The sequence below is a fragment of the Pipra filicauda genome, unplaced genomic scaffold (genome assembly GCF_003945595.2).
Source record: "Pipra filicauda isolate LSUMZ 115617 unplaced genomic scaffold, ASM394559v2 scaffold89_size2521313_pilon, whole genome shotgun sequence".
Taxonomy (NCBI): Eukaryota; Metazoa; Chordata; class Aves; order Passeriformes; family Pipridae; genus Pipra; species Pipra filicauda.
Window position 1 is genome coordinate 775,070 of NW_024105086.1, and position 16,178 is coordinate 791,247.

At 42.5% G+C, this 16,178-nt stretch overlaps 1 protein-coding gene across 2 annotated transcripts in view; it reads left to right on the forward strand.

Annotated features, from left to right (window-relative positions):
• Positions 1 to 16,178, forward strand: part of ATP10B (ATPase phospholipid transporting 10B (putative)) — a 181,668-nt gene that overhangs the window by 57,286 nt on the left and 108,204 nt on the right. Inside the window, exons 1-2 of one of the 2 annotated variants that reach the window (XM_039390988.1) lie at positions 917 to 934; positions 15,025 to 15,082. The exons of the other annotated variant lie outside the window; for it this stretch is intronic. The gene's annotated coding sequence lies outside the window, so the exon portion shown is untranslated. Of the gene's footprint in view, positions 1 to 916; positions 935 to 15,024; positions 15,083 to 16,178 lie in introns of those variants that run through there. 2 annotated transcript variants of the gene reach the window in all.

A 16,178-nucleotide genomic window follows, 5' to 3' on the forward strand; every position in this document is an offset into this window, starting at 1 on the left:
TTTGGGAAAAGCCTTCTGTAGATTTCTCCATAAAGTATTAGATGGGAAGTGCTTTATTTTGGTTTGGTCTGGCTTTCTCTTTTTTTATTATTATTTTTAGTGGGGGGGTGTTCATAAATCCCAATTTGATGACCAGAGTTCACTCCTATGGGTTCCAGGACATATCCAGTTTCCAGCTTACTTGTATTAACTCTGCCCTTTTGAATCCAACTGAAATTCAATAAATGGATTTAGAAGTAAAAATCCCTACCTTAAAACCAGCTTAAGGCTGAGGAATGAAGATCCCAGTTCTGCTGGTTACCCCTGACACCCTCACTTGCCTTTAGCATTTCAACTATTTCAGATGAAAATCTTCCCAGGTGAGAGGCAGAGAGGGTTTCCTCACTGTTTGGAGATTAGAAGCTTAATTTTCAAATAGCAGATACACAAGTTGTAACTCATAAGACTGGTTAAGAAATCACTCCCTGTAGAGGGGCTCCAAATGCCCTGGAGCAATGCTGATAACAAAACCCATTTCCTGTGGCAGTGATTTCCACTGACCACATCTCACCTTGGTTCTTTCCACAGGCTGTAGGAGCTAAGCAGCTTTTCAATAAATTCAAATTAATTATAGGCAAACAAAAATATAATTTAGTCTCTTCTGAAAGTCTTTTCTTCATTCATGTGTCACAGATGCTCTTATACAACAGGCCACATTAATGATTTTTTCCAGTATTATGTTAGAGAAGTAATAAAAAATAATAATTGGAATTTGTTGGGGCCAAGGCATTGGGCTGAGAGTAGCAGGAAACAACCACAGTTGGTTTTTTGTTTCCCTGTTGCAGAAAGAAGTTGCTTTTCTGGCAAAAAAATGAGTTTATGCACAAAACCATAGGACTGAGAAGCACCATGAGAAGAGGGAAGAATGATAATAGAGGCTCATGCATTTTAGCTTGTAAGTGCCATTACCTAACATTTAAGATACTGTGGGTTTTTCCAGTCCATGTTCAATGCTGAAAAGAGAATAAACATTGCTGTAGTATTCCTGGGTAAATTTTCTGCTTCAGAACTGATCTAAGAAATACTCATTAGTTGTTAATATTCAGCTGAATAAGCAAATGTCCCTGAGCAGTGTATTGCACATACACAGAAATAACTGGCTGTATTTGAAGGAGCTTTTGGTGTAACATGTATTTCACGAGAATTGCAACTGAGAAATGCTACTTTAGAACTTAAAAAGGAAAAGCTCTGAGACCTCGATATTTACAAAGCAGTGAAGGGGTTTTCAGGTTCCAGGATATTCAGAACTAGACTTTCAGAACTTTAAATTAGAGGGTATGTAGGTGATCAGCACCTTTTGTTGGTGAAAAAGAGGACAAGATTTCTGAGCACTACCAGGGAACCTGAATAAGAGTTTCCTGAAACGAGTGGATGATTAAGAGTATTTTGTGCAGGTTTCAGTGTCCCTGTCTGTGTGCTGCTCATGAGGGAAAAGAAAGGATTATGCAGAAATTCTTATCCTGCTGCAATCTTCCTGGCTGAGGCCAGGAAGACAAGATATGAGAGACGTTTTCAGTGGATACAAAACCCAGGTGATTAAAACTCATTTAAGAAAAAACACATAAAGGAATTTGCAGGACAGGAAAGCAAAACATGACTGTAGTTGGACAGTAGAAAAACATGATTAGGGGACCTTCTACCCCAAATCCAAACTGCTGTGGCCACAGGATGCAAAGCCCAGCCTTGTATGAAAGTTCTGCTCTCTCAGACTCGCTCAGGGGTTGTGAGGGGTTTGTTTTCTGCTCTTTGGCACTGTCGGACTGTGCCTGTTCTCTGCCATTTGCATAAACTCTCCATTGACTATTCTGTTCAACTTCAGAGAAATTGCTCTCAATTCCTGTCAATTTTTACAGAATATCACATTATGATGTTTCTTAAGCTCTTTGGATAAAACTGTGTGGTAGGAATACAATTATCTATAAAATGTGGGTTGGGCCTCTAAACTACATAATGTCCTGCTAAATCCCTTAAAACCAAGGCATTCCCTGAAGGCTCACTGGAATGATGTCTGACTTGAGGCTGTATGAACAGTAACAGGATGTGGCCTAGCAGTTTTAGGGGAATAAACTTCTCCAGGCTTGTTCCACATGGGAGTTTTGTGCTCTTATACTTGGCTGTAATTGATTTTTTTTGAAGACTTTGGGGGAAAAAATGAAGAAGCAAAGGAAATCAAAACACCACCAAAATACCTGTTATAAAAATAACTTATCTCCATGTAGTTGATATGGGGATGAAGTTCTCTGCTCTGTTTTTAAACAGTGGCAGTGTTCTCTAATGCCTGCTTCAGTCAGGTTGAAATACTCCCATTTATTTCATTGGACCTAGTAGGTACATTCAGTTCTGGTGCACTTCCCCTGAAAGGAACCCTTGGGATTTATTTGGACAAAATAATTTGACCTTAAGGTGACTTCTAGAGAACAACATTTTATCTTCACTATCTGCCCTAAAAAGGGAGGTTGAGTTTTAAATGACACTTTCAGATCAGTCCCTTTTCTCACCCTCTTATTCTCCAACTGATAAATTGATTGATAGTCACTGGTTTTAATCTACATGACACTTAATGAGGCTTCATTAAAGAAATTACATGTTACTTAAATATAGAAAGTGTCTTTCTGTATTTCTTTAGGGCAGATTTAGTGTTTATCTGAAGGGTTGGTTCAGGGATGGATGGTTTCTCCTTCTGAGTTCCTTTGGTGCCTCCACTTGTGTCAGTGTTTGTTGCTGAGATGTTATTTGCTTGATTTTAGGCACTTATGAAAACAGGAAAACAAGTAAGTGACTGAGAAGTCTTGACAGACAGTCAGATGTGTCCTAATGATTTTCTGAACTTTCCCTGGCAATAGAACTCCTGTAGATCTCAGAGCTTCAACAGTAAATGTGGGGGCCTAAAAGCAAAAATTAGAGCTCTTCTTTGCCCTTTTTAACAACTGGTGATTAGCAGGAAAATTTACTGGGGTGATCTGAGAGTGTTGACATACCAATTTCAGCTAGGCATTGTGAATCCCAATTTCTGGGAGTTAATTTTTGAGTCACACTTTCAAAGCATTTAAATTTTTGAAGTACTTTTGGAAAGGATGTCTTCTTTTGGTAATGAGTGGATTTAGACATCTCTGTGGTTCAGCCCTTCACACTCCCAGGCTGGCATGTTCATTCCCATGGAATTGAGCTGGAAAGAAAAGGCAGAAACAGTGAGTTGTGCTCCTTTGAGAGACATCCTTCCAAATGATGCCATGCTTAGACTACATCTTGCTGCTGAAAGCCACTCCAGAAAGTCAGAACTCAGGTGTCCCAAATGTCCCTTTCACCGAACAATGTTGTCTGTCAGGGCAGATCTGCCCTGGTTGCAGAATCCACCACACAAACCATGGTCATTGCCCCTCCAATGCCCCTCCTCACCCTGCCCTGCTGCAGCACCACGGCACAGGAGGCACCTTCTCACACACCCTCAAATGATTCCACAGGTTTAGGCCACCAGGACTGTTGTCTCTCATCTCCTCTTGCTGACTTTCAGGATGTCCTCAGCTCTGATTCCCTCCCACCCTTTCCTTCCCTCAGTCTCTGACAAGGTCCATGTTTTCAAGCCATGAAGATTTTCCTCACATTTGACAAGTCTCCAGAGAGGTCACGACTATAAGAGCAGACAAGAACCTGGGCTGCTGGACTCCTGCCAAAACTGTGCTTTACCTGAACCAGTCATTTGTTCTCTCTTCAGCCTCCTCCAAAATGAGTTTAGCTTCTGTTAACACTGCAGAGAATGTCAGAGGGATTTTGTAAGGTCTATGTGAGCTCTTTGTGCAAAGACACTCCCAGCACAGGACAAAGGAATTCTGTCTGAATGCTGGAAACTGCCTTCTGTCCAGAGTGTAGCACAGTGTGATTCTTTGATTGATCTATATTGATGCAGGTTTTTTGGTGGAACAGAGATAGTTGTGTGGAAATGCCTTTAGAAAGATGGGAGCTATGTTTGCTGCCACCAGTTACATGAGGGGAAAACCAGTAACAAAAGCAAACCCAGAAGTCGGGGAATTTAATTTTATTCTGATTGGTTTGTGACACCCATTTTTGTTTTGGAGTTGGATATTATGTTTTATTTTAGGGGTTCTTTGGGGGTTTGGGTTGTTGTTTGTTTGTTTGTTTGTTGGGTGTTTGGTGTTTTCTGTTTTGTTTTTTTCATAAAAACAAATGTGAAGTAGCACTCTGCTTCCTTCAACTGCTGTTTTAAAAGTATTTGATGGAAATTCATCTGCCCTCTGCTCCTTCAGGCACAAATTCTGTTTTGTCAAACCAGACATTTGCAGAATATCTTGGAGAATTGTTTCTCAGGCCAGGTTCCTCTCTGTGCTCTGGTGTGTTTGCAGAATGGAAAGATGATGTTTCACTCTGACAGCACTGGCAGGTCTGTTAGAGGGATGATGGATTCTCCCCAGCCATCAGTGGGAATTGATGTAAATCACCTCCTTGAAGGAGGCAGGGCAGTAATTTCAACAGAAGTGCAAAGTTAAATGAAACCCAACCATTAGCCTTTATTTATGCAATGATTTAAATTGGTTTATTGGCAAAAGGCTGCTTTTGTAGTTCTCACAGTTGCTGTTATAACAAAACCATATGCTTGCTTTGGTGCATATCAAAGCTCATTAAAACGAAAAGAAAAATTAAGCAGGAATCTGTAATGTCCCTTTAGAGACTTCCCAAATTGCAGGAAGATTCAGAGCTGAGCTTTAGCCAGGATAACTCAATAGGATATTTTCAGAGTTTTTAAGCTCATAAATGACACTGATAACTGGGTTCAACCTAAAGTGGATCCCAAAGTAAAGTCTCTTTAATCAATCCCTGGTCTGAAAGGTCAGATCCTTGCCTTCCATTCCTACTTTCCTTCCTCTGTGATGGGGCTGTTGCTTTTGAGGTTAAGTTTTATTCTGACAGATCCCTGGTAGTTCTGTAGAGCTCCAATGCAGCTTGTTAATACACTGAATTCCATGGCTGTGGTTTTTACAGCAGTGCCCCAGCTTGGGTCTGATCTGGAGCCCTGAATGATTCATAAATATGGTCTATTTTCATGTATGTGCTGGTGTCAGGGAAGCCCAAGGATATATAAACCACAATTCTAAGATTCTGCACTGAGCTAAATTTGGAGATTATGCTTAAAGTTCTCTGAGTTTACACCAAAACAGGTTTTATTGCAAGAATATTGTAATTCTTTATGCGTATGTAAGATATGAAGCTGTAAGATACACGAGTTTAGACTTCTGAGATGGGATTAACACTTTAATAATTTGGTCCTTGATTTCCATTTTCTTTTTAGAGGCTGTAGTTCAGTGTGTTTGTCCTAAATTGCTTCCTGTGTTATTTTTAATCTGCCACTGATAGTGGATTTTTTAATTTAAAAATCTGCCAACTTTCAGCTAGAATCAAGAATAGATATCCCTTTAAGGTCTGGGCAATGTACAGAGCAGGTCATTGCATTTTACATTTTTAAGTTCTCTTTGGTTATGCTTTGGGGGGGTTATACTTTGTGTATATTAACAAGCAATTTAAAGGTTCATAATTCCTAAGTAAACCTGGGAATTCATAAAACTGATTTGTTCAAGTTTGTCTGCTGAAGATATCCAAAGGAACCCTCTGCTCCCAGCTCCTCTTCCCCACACCAGTGACCATCAGTGGGGGTTTCTTGTGGTGCTGCTGCTTTGAGCTGTGGGTGTTTAATTTGAGCAGCACTGCCAAGGGAGCTGGGGGTGTTCAGAGGGCTGGGGGAGGTCTGGTTGTTCCCATCCACTGATGTGTTGTTGCTGTTGGTTTTCCCTCTCCTGGCTGGTGCTTGGCAGGGAGCAGAGAGAGCTCCCCTGTGTCCTCTCCAAGAGCCTCGAGCTGTCCCAGAGCTCACCCTGCAGAGCAGCTCCTCTGCCCAGCTGGGTCTCCTGGAAGGAGAGAGGAGCTTTGGGGCAGAGCTCATAACCTGGGTGAGCATCACCAGGGGAAATATTTTCATCCTCCCAAAGTGGGGCAGAAAATATTGAGAAATTTAGAAATAAAGATGGGAACACACAGAGGCTCAGTTGAAACATTCTCAGTTATTTCTGCTGTGTGGTCAGAGTAGATTTGGAGTTACATTGCAAAGTGTTGTCTGAAACAGAAAATGAGCATTCAAATTAGATCTGTAATGTAATGGACCATCTGTAGTTTTGACTTAGTAGTTGCACTGTGCTCAGAAATCCATCACAACTGATTTTACCTCACTGCCTGTTTCTATCGGAAAATTTCTCAGAAGTTTTAAAATTCAGGAAATACCCAAGCTACCTCCAGTAGCTGGAATCCTTCCATATGCTGGTAACTTTATAACAATAAATATATAAATAACTATTTACTTGATCACCTGTAACTGTCTTGCACTTGTTTTAAAATCTGCTGTTTAAATATCATCATCTTGCTTCACAGACCTCAAAATCCTGGTTTTCAGGGACAGATAAATTGTTTTGTTCAGGTTAAGGTGTAGGAGGTTTACAAGTGCAATAGAAAATCTACAGTTATTTGAAACTATAAAATTATATATTTTATATCATGGAGCTTCTGGCTGCAAAGGGAGAGCTCTGCCCAGGGAAAGTCCATGAGGACCCAGTGAGAGCCTCATTCCTCCTCTCTGTAATTTTTAATGTGATGTCTGATTTGGCAGACAGTTTAATGAGGATTCTGATAATTAATTCAGACCTAACTGTTGAAAATGAACAATTGGTAATTAAGTGAATGTGATGTGATGACTAATTAGTTGGTGTAACACATAGCCAAAATGCAGTTAATTTTTTTAAACAAATATTTGCATTATTTGAGTAAATGTTCTGTAATGCAAACCACACTACTTTGTTCTATTTTGTTTTAATTGCAATCTCAGTTTATTCAAAAATGACTTGCAGTGTTCCTAAGAAGGCAGCCTTCAAGGTCAGACTTAATCAAAAGGTAAATTAAGTCTATCACTGTGTTTGGCTACAGAGATAAAAAGAGTCAACTTTTTTCCTCTCAGTTACTATATAGTTATTCACAAAATTATAGTTTATTCACCGTCCACAGCATGGAGTTGCAAGTCATTAAGAGAATTCAGTCTTGCCTTGAAGTGAACCACCATGGATTTGTTTAAAAGTTTAATCATGTTCCACCTCTTATTCCAGTTTCCATAATTGTATCTGATACAGGCCAAAGCTGCATTAATGAAGGAATGATTAACACTGCTCTTGTCAGCAGCAGGGTTGGATGGTCTCTGTGCACAGAGAGGGGGTTGTTGGGACCCTTGTGCTGAGTGTGAGCAGCACTTCGTTAGAAATGCCCCCTGAGCAGGGGGGGAACTGTGCTGGGCAGAGGGCACTGGGCACAGGGGTGAGAGGAGCTGCTGCCAGGGCAGAGCTGAGCCTGCAGGGACCCAGAGCCCTCCCCTCCTTCAGCTCCCAGGAGTCCTGAATATGCTGCTCTGCTGAGCAAGGCCCACAATGGCAGTGGGATTGATTTAATTTATTTTTTTCCATGAATTTCTCATTCATTTTCCTCCACTGAAACAACTATGAGGTTCTAGGGAGGAAAATCAAACTGCCAGTGGTAGGTTAAATTTTGCCTTCAGTGAAATCAAATTCCCTTTGTTTCAGTGTAAAAACATTTAGGGATATGCTAAGCTCTCTTGTAATAACCACTCAGTGTTTTGCTAAAAGAAAAGAACTGGAAACTGTTTTCCCAGGGACTCCAAACACAGACTGAATGAAATCTCAGCTTTCTGTATGAAAGCCCTTCAGAGAATTCGTCATCTTTCTTTTTTCCTCTGTCTTTCCCAAGTATTTCTAGAACTCAGATTAACCAGCCAAGCATGGCACAAATTTCCCGTGTGTGTTAGTGCCCATCAGAATGGCCCAGGCCATCAGGAATGCTCCTTTCTGGCAACTGGAGAACCTGGGGCACATCCAAAAGGGAAACCCCAGCTCATAGTGGGGTTGGGTTCTTCCCAGCAGAGAGGAACCTTTCCAGGGGAATACAGAATAGGATCAAGGATCCAGACAGGAGGGACCCCGGGTGACAGTGGGGACTCCAGGCCAGCCTCTGTCACAGCTCCCAGCAGTGTCTTCATCCCAGTGCTCAGGGAAAAACTGGGCCTGCTGACAGAGCAGTTGTGGTTAACAGTGTAAGTGGAGAGGTTTTCAGTTGTGTCTCTAGAAGGAAAAGAAATAATTCAGAAGTGAAAGGGATAAATGCTGGAGAAAAATGCTTTAATTAACAGACTTGGTTGTTATGTTGTTTCATGGGGTGTGAACTATCCATTTCATTGTTCTCTATTTTTATTGCTGTTATTGCTCAGGAATGCACCACATTGTGCTCTCTGTCTTGTTACTTGATTAGACTAGAAAAAAAAGGTTTAGCGGAGCTAATTGTTCTAATTAAAAGGATGATTCTATTAAAAACTGGCCCTCCTTATGAAAAGATAGCAACTTTTTCAGAAAGCTAATTCTAACTCGTATGCAGAATAGATCCCTCAAATGCAGCTCATTGTACAGGCACAAATGGCAAAGATCTTGGAGAAGGGAGAGTTGTGCGTGTGGCTCGTGTTAAAGGTGAACCAGTTGTATGAATATTTGCAGGCTGTTGTCCAAAAAGCTGCTCTGGACTTTGCTGCGAGTTCTCTTCCATGAAGAAACTGGCAGCTGCTTTTTGCCACCAAAAGCTCTATTTTTTAAAACTCCAAAATACATATTGCCCCTTTGCTTGTTCAAGCCAGGCTGAAAGAAACTTCTGATTTCAGTGTAGATCAGCTTTTCATTTGTGTGTTCCCTGGAGTATTCCAGAGCACTCTGGAGACTGTGCCTCTGGCTCTGACTCAGCAGGTCTGGGTGGGGTCTTTTCTCCTCAGGGTGTCCCTGATCCCTCAGAGCTTTCGGAATCTGGGGCTGAATCCCAGCCCTGCCAGTGCTTCTGGGCACTGTCCCTTTCAAAAGGGAAAAGGGCTCCAATAAATTCCACTTTCTCCAGGCATTTCTGGCTTAACTAACAGGTCTTGAACACTGTTTAAGGAAGAATCCCATTTCTTACACATATTTCTATAGATGAAGTAAATCAGCCTCTGAGAATGTCAATTAATCAAAAATTGGCTTTTACAAAAGGGGCAAAGAATCAATGCTAATGGTTAAGAAGCTGTGTAATAGTAAAATCCTTTTTTCCTTTTTCTTCTTGCTCTACCGAAGGAAAAAATAGTAAATGAAGTTTAAATGCTCGTCAGCTATGACATGCACATCGAGCTGAGCCTGTGCTGTGAAATGCAGTTGGTTTCCAGCCATCTAGAGGGGAGGAAAAAAAGGGTTTAGCTGTCTCAGTCAATTCCTGTCTTTTTTCATTTGTGGAATTTTGTCATCTCCCTCTGGTGGCAAATGTCTGAAATATCCATCACACGAGTGCTGCGGGCAGAGGGGGGAGGAGGAGGAGGGGGGAACCTTTCAGGCTGTTCCAAGGTGTGGCTCAAACCGCGGATTCCAGAGCCAGCCCTGCACAGGGAAACAGCCCCGCTCGCTGGAGCTCGGTTTGAGGGGAGAGAGGGAAATGTAGGCTGGCCTGGGAGCTGGGATTTGCCGTGTCCTGCTCGAAACAACGCCAGGAAAGGGGGCAAGATCAGAGTCTCTTGCAACAAGGACTGAAGGAGGGCATCCCAAACTGTCCCGTGGCACAAACCAGCAGCATGCAAGTCCAACAGTCCCTGTCAAAATCAAATATTACATATGAATTCTCAGAGAGGAAAATAAAGGACACCAAAGGGTAATTTTTAGCATTCTACCTTTTTTTTATTGGTAAAGGTACATCATGGTACAGTCTGATTTGTGCAGCCTGTTAGACCAAGGAATGCCTTGATGGACCAGGGCCTGTTTTGTGCTTTTCAAGACAGTGATGAGAAACAGAAACCAGTGTTTCCTACCCAGTGGGGTTTGTGCCTGAGCAGTATTGGCATTGTCTTTTAATAAAGGTCTTTTTTTGAAACCTCCAATCTTTTGCAATCAGAAATAACAGCACAGCTTTGCCTTCCCTGGCTGTTCACTCACTGCCCCTTTTCAGGTGTGCTGATAACAGAGTATTTCCACCACTCATCCATTACAACTGTCCAGCAAACTGGGAAGGGAACCTTAAAAACTTCCAGCTGAATTAAGGAGTAAGTGATAGATCTACACACTGACTGTCCTGGATAATTTAACAACTTCGGTATTCTGGCTCCCAAAATCATAACTTAAAACACTTGAGTAATCCTCTCAACATGGCTGTATCTTTTTTTTTTTTTCCCTGGTCCTATGGATATGCAGCTGAATGTATCCACATTAATGCTGCCTTTAGTCATCAGTCCTTTGTGTCTTTACAGTTAATCTCTGTGTGTGTAGAATGTAAGTAGGTGTTCTATATAAATAAACTCCCAAATGGGAACCAGATGCTGAACTTTCTAGCTGACTAAACAGAACCACTGAAAGGTGATATAATATGCTTGACATCTGTGAGTCAGCAGCAAGATGTGCTCCCAATACTCCTGCAAACAGTGACAGTTTCTGGACATAAAGAACTCAGTGTGCTCTCATTAGCGCTGCTGGAAATTGCTCCCAAGGGTTGTGGCTCTCACTCAATTCAGATCACTTATGTAATTTCAGATATGAACTCTTCCAGGGGAACTGCAATGTTCACTCAGTTTTGCACTGCTTGGTGAACTTTCCATTTCAAGGTTTCCCAGGGTTGGAGATGGAGCCAATGCATTAAGTTCAGCAATCCCAAGGAACTCCTGAAATGTTCATATTTCCTAATGCTCCTCCCAAGATGCCCCTGCCCTGCCTAATGATCTGAGCCAAAACCAGAGACAGTCTGTGGGGTCAGTCCTTGCTTCACCCTGACCCTCACCTCCATTAATCTTCTGTTTATCCTGTTGAAGAGGGAGGTGCTGCCTGGGAAATGAGGTGGCTTCAGTCGAGTTGGGCGATGATTCCTGACTCTCCGTGGGATTTCAGTGTGCTTCCCGATGGGAATGTGCCTCAGTGACCAGAGGGGCTGGAGGTGCAGGGAGTGCCTGTGAGTGCTGGTGCTGTGCTCACCTTCCTGAGCTTCTCCCAGCCCTCCTTACCTGGGCTCTTTGTTTTCTCTGCACGTGGGTTTGACAGGGAGTTCATCCATCCTGAGCTCAGTCCTGCATTTGAGGGGAACTTGCAGCACAGTCCTGTTCTGTGCTCACTGTCCCCAGCTCTGAGCTGTGCAGGCAGGACTGTGCTGGCCCTGCTCCTGCTCACAGGGGTGAGGGTGCTGAACACACAGAGCTCTTTTCCTGCCAGCCAACTGCTGAGATTCAACTGTTGTGCACAGAGATGGTGCAGCCAAAGAACACGGGCACGACCAATCTGCAGGGAGCTGCTTTTGGGATGGGCTCAGTTTCTGCTTAGGAGTTTTTGCTTTCCATGTAAGTTCAAACAGCTTAATCCAGCAGCTACTCGTTATAACACCTTCACAGCAAACATCCAGAGGTTATTTTTCTGTTTTTCTAACCAAAGCCATTGGTCTGTGTAATTTATATCGTGGCTTTGCATTTCCTCCCCTGATTCCAGCCCAGCACACAGGGCTTCACTAATCCCTTCACGGGGATTCAGAAAACGTCCTCTGTTTTTCCTTGTTGCAGGTTCCCAGGACACGTATTTGGCTTCACTTTGGGGCTTGGATTGACCCAAAAGATCAAAGCAAAAGCCATGTAATTCACCACAGTCATTCTGACTTGTAGCCAATGTTTTATAGGTTGAGAATTTCCACGGATGCAGAAGGGATAGAGCTTCCCAAATCTCATTGACATTCCGAGGGGTTTGGACACACTTTAAGCTTCTTTCCCAATCCTGTGCTGAGGTGGCCCACCTCTGCCTTCCTTTCTGAGTAAATATGGATTTCTTAGTTTATTTTTTTATGGATGAATTCTCTATATCTAAAACTTGCACCTCCCTGGAAGACATTAATCTCTTGTCTTGCTGACTCTGAGTGGAGTTGACAGCCCAGGATGACAATGCATGATCACAAATGACTCCTTGTGTCAACAAAAGTTACCAAGTAGGTGATTTTCAGACGACTCCTGCTCCTTCCCAAAATAAAGGTGAAAAGATGGGCATTGAAAACATGACCAGGTGGCAGAACATGAGAGGAATATCTTAAGTAGCAACAACTGAAATCCCATCCATAAGTGACCTTTGCATGTCTTTATAAAGCACCTGTGCAGGTAGAAACCACCAAAGCAAGGATTTGTGAAGGTGGGAAGATAACTCCAGAAAATGTCTGTTTTCAGAGGAAGAGTTTTCATTTTGAACAGGGGCAGGCAGGGTTATGGTTTCACTGGTAGCCAAGTAGGAACGGAAAGAAACAAAATGCACACGTCAGGAATAGTAAAACAGCTTGAACTTGTCAGAAGCATTTTGTTTTTAATTTTAACTTAAGGAGCTTCAGAAATGCTTTTAAAATCTTAAATATAGATATGGTTAAGGCTGGAAATTGCAGTTGCCCCTTCTGTAACCTTTGGTATTCTCCCCAATATTCTTTTCTGTCAAATGTACTCAATTTTATGAGCTCATTACTTTTGCTGTGCTAATACATTTTCCTTATCTTCTAATTAACCACTGCTCCTGGCATGCTTAGGATGGTACCCTCACATCTGCTCTGGCTTCTCAGCCTTATTTCAGTGCAGGGTTTCTGCTGCAGTGACACAGGTGATGTCTTGACCTCAGTCAAGCTCTGCTGCTGCCTTCACAAGTTACCTGGTTCCAGTTGAGCTGAGGCAGAAATCCAAAAGGACAACTGCTAGCAAACCTTCCTAATTAAATTTGAGAGGGCCTTGGGCAGGTAACTAGCACCATAATTTCTGAAATCCTTTCAAACTTTTCAAAACTTGCACTGGAACCATTCCTTAAGATCTCAGTTCTGCACAAAGTGCAAGAGCCCTTTCTGGCTTTTCCTTTTCAGACATCTCAGGTGTCTTCTCCTGCCAGCTGCTCACTTCCAGTTCTCCTGGCACCTCTGCCATGTCCAAGTCATCTCTTGAGATATCACTCAACAGCAACAAGGGCAATGTAACAACAGCAAAATATTTTTAGTCAGTGTCAAAATATTTGGCCTTCATTTTTTTTAACCAGTGCTGATAATGTTGTTTAGTTTTGTATCTCTGCCTGATATTTTATACTTTTCTGTAGCCCTCTGGTCTTTTCTAAAGCTGTTTTGTGAACAGATTTGGTTGATTGTTTTTTTAATGTTGTCTGTTGTGCAGGTTTTTGTTCTGTGTGAATCTGTGTGAAATACTGAAGTTGATGCTACCAAAGAACTATTGCTAAATTGGATGACAGGGTGTACAGTGAGAAAGCAGCAGTGACTCATGTCCTGAGTGTCTTCCTACATGACTCATGGGTTGTATGTGAAATCAAGGCTGTTCTCGTTTTTGCAGCTTTCCATTTTTATTGTTTTAGAGGCTCTTTAACCTGAAAGGCTGCAGACAGAGGCTTGCAGCTTTCCCACAAATAGACTGTTTGGGCAGAAGTGCCTTGAGCCTGGAATGAGTTCCCACTAATGAGGAGGGTCCCAAATGGAGTTTGGGGGCTGTTGTGGTCTGTGGTCACTGCTGAGGCCACGTTGTCACAGCACATGTCCAGGTGTCCCAGCCTTCCCCATGCAGGGATAATGCAGCTCAGAAGATATGGAAAGTTGTTGGCAAAGCAGTCTGCAGATAGTTTACTACTAGAAAGCTCCAAGTATTAGATAAAGAAAATAATAATGAAAATTATACTCTTGGGCATCTTTCATTGCACAGTGCTGGGGATGCTGCAGCACTTCAGACATACAGGCCTTGCAGAAAGATGAAAATGGACTTTTAGTGTAATTTATATCACCAGTTAACTATAGAAATAAAACCTCAATGTGCTTTTAATATCGTATTGCTCAGTACTCATTAAGTGTTAGGATCATTAACAACACTTTATACACTGTGTTTAGTAATTGCACAGATGCCCTGCTGATATTCTCATCTCCCAGCCCCATCCCTGAGTTAACACCAAAGGATATGTGCAACTTTCCACTCATTTCTAGAAATGGTGCTCATGAGGGGTTATTAATTCCCCCAATTCTGGCTGTGAAGCAAATGTAGCTTGAGGCTCAATGTACTGACAATTCTGCCCCTCTTTAAAGGTAGCCCAGCTCTCAGAGTTACAGTGCCTGGAACCACTCTGCCAAGTTTAATGAGAGTTTCAAGAGTGAGAACGGAAGTGGAAGCCCTTGGAAGAGGTCATTAATAAGAAATAGGTTTAAAAAGGAAAGTAAAACATCTTGTTATTCTCTGGTCCAATGTTTTTGTGCAGCTGTGCTGAGCATTGTGAGCCTGGTAGAACTGGATGATTTATTTCCACGTCACAGAAAACTTTGTCAGGGGTGGAGGACGTTTAAAGTTTCACTGTGCTGCGTTCCTCAGATCTCCTTTTCTCCCCCTCCACCCCTCTACAGTCTGTGTGGCTTCAACCCTTCCCTTCTCCTGCATCCCATGGAATATTTCTTGCCCCCAGGAGATCTCAGCTGTGCCAGCCTCCTGCTGTCTGACTGGGGCCTGTGCTGGGGAGGGGACAGAACTCTTCTCCTGCAGGCACCTTTCCTGGCTTCTCTCAGGGAGCTCAGGACAATAAAAGAGAGTTGGCCAGCACATCTTAATGTCAGTGTTTGCATAAATGTGTTTGTTTGAAGCAAATGGCTTCTCAGGAGTCATTTGAAGAGCCTGAACACACTGTCCTACCCTGCAGGCTGCTGATGGAGAAGCTCATTTCTTTCCAATGTCCTGTCCTGTTTTGAGATGTGCAGGGGGTGGGGGACTGCCAGGACTCTTCAGCTTAGAAATTCCAGATGTCCTTATGTTCCTAAAGCAGATCTTTTGGGGTTGTTCACACCTTTAGAAATGGAAGGAGATAATCTTCCTGAGGATTTTTATTCTCTTCCCAGCAGGCTGCAGGCAGGCAGAGGATGCTTTCAGCAGTGACCTTTTATCACACCAGAGATAATGGTATGATGTTTTTTAATTCACTCTTGTGATGCTTTAGGCAAATGTGATGGGTGGAGAGGCAAGAAATCTATTCAGTAATGTCATCCCCTGTAAAAAAGATTATAGGGAAATGCTTTATTCTCATTGCTCACAATGGTGGCTCACTGGTTTTCAAAATACCAACAATATGTCAAATGCTTTCAGGAGAGCTGTAAGAACAGCTCTTTCCTGGAATAATTTACAGCCATGGCAGGCTGTCATCTGCTGGTGTGCATGTGCATTTTCCATTTTTTATCACCCTGTTTCACAGAGAGGAAAAAAAGAAAAGCATCAGGCCATTCTCTGTTGTCAAATGAAGAGAAAATAAACGGGAGAGGAGGACTGCAACATGAGCAGGGAGTTGTTGTTTATTTGATTTGTTGAGGGGAAAGTTCAGATAATTACCTCGAATGTTGCAAAGCTTTGCCTGTCAGCCTTGATACATAATGAGAATTTGTTGGGAGACATCCAGAGGGAAAATTGCTTTGAATTCTTGCATGGCATTTTACAGTGTGCTGTTTGTGTTGGAGGGGGTGAGCAGTGGCTCAGTGTGTGCCCAGGTGTGGAGCTGGACCCAAACCCTGCAGTGCCTGGGCAGGGAGATGGTTCCTGTGCCCAACTCTGCCCCTGTCAGTGCTGAGAGGCACCAGCCCATCCTTCAGAATCACTCTGAGAGCAAGCATCTTCCTTCTACACACCCTGACTGATCCTTCTGCCAGATTTTCATGTTGCAGCTCAGTCTTCCTGTTGCAGATTTTAGGGGAAAAACAGCTCAGCCCTCTCAAATAATCTAACCTTGTCCATTTGTTTCCCTGGGCCGGGTTTTCCTTTCCCTGTCCCAGCCTCAGGGCTGTGTCAAACTTTTGCAGAGGTTTGCTACAAACCAGAGCAAACAGCTGCATTTCTTTCTGAGGATTGGCAGTATATTAACACTGAGTTTTAAAAAGAAGTTGGAGGACTTCAGTTTGACTCTTAATTGAAGCCTTACTGATCGTTTATCGGGATTCATTTTGCTAAAAACATAAACTGGTTCTTACTGGGTGCATTTCAGGAATCTCTAATTTTTCCTTCTAATTTC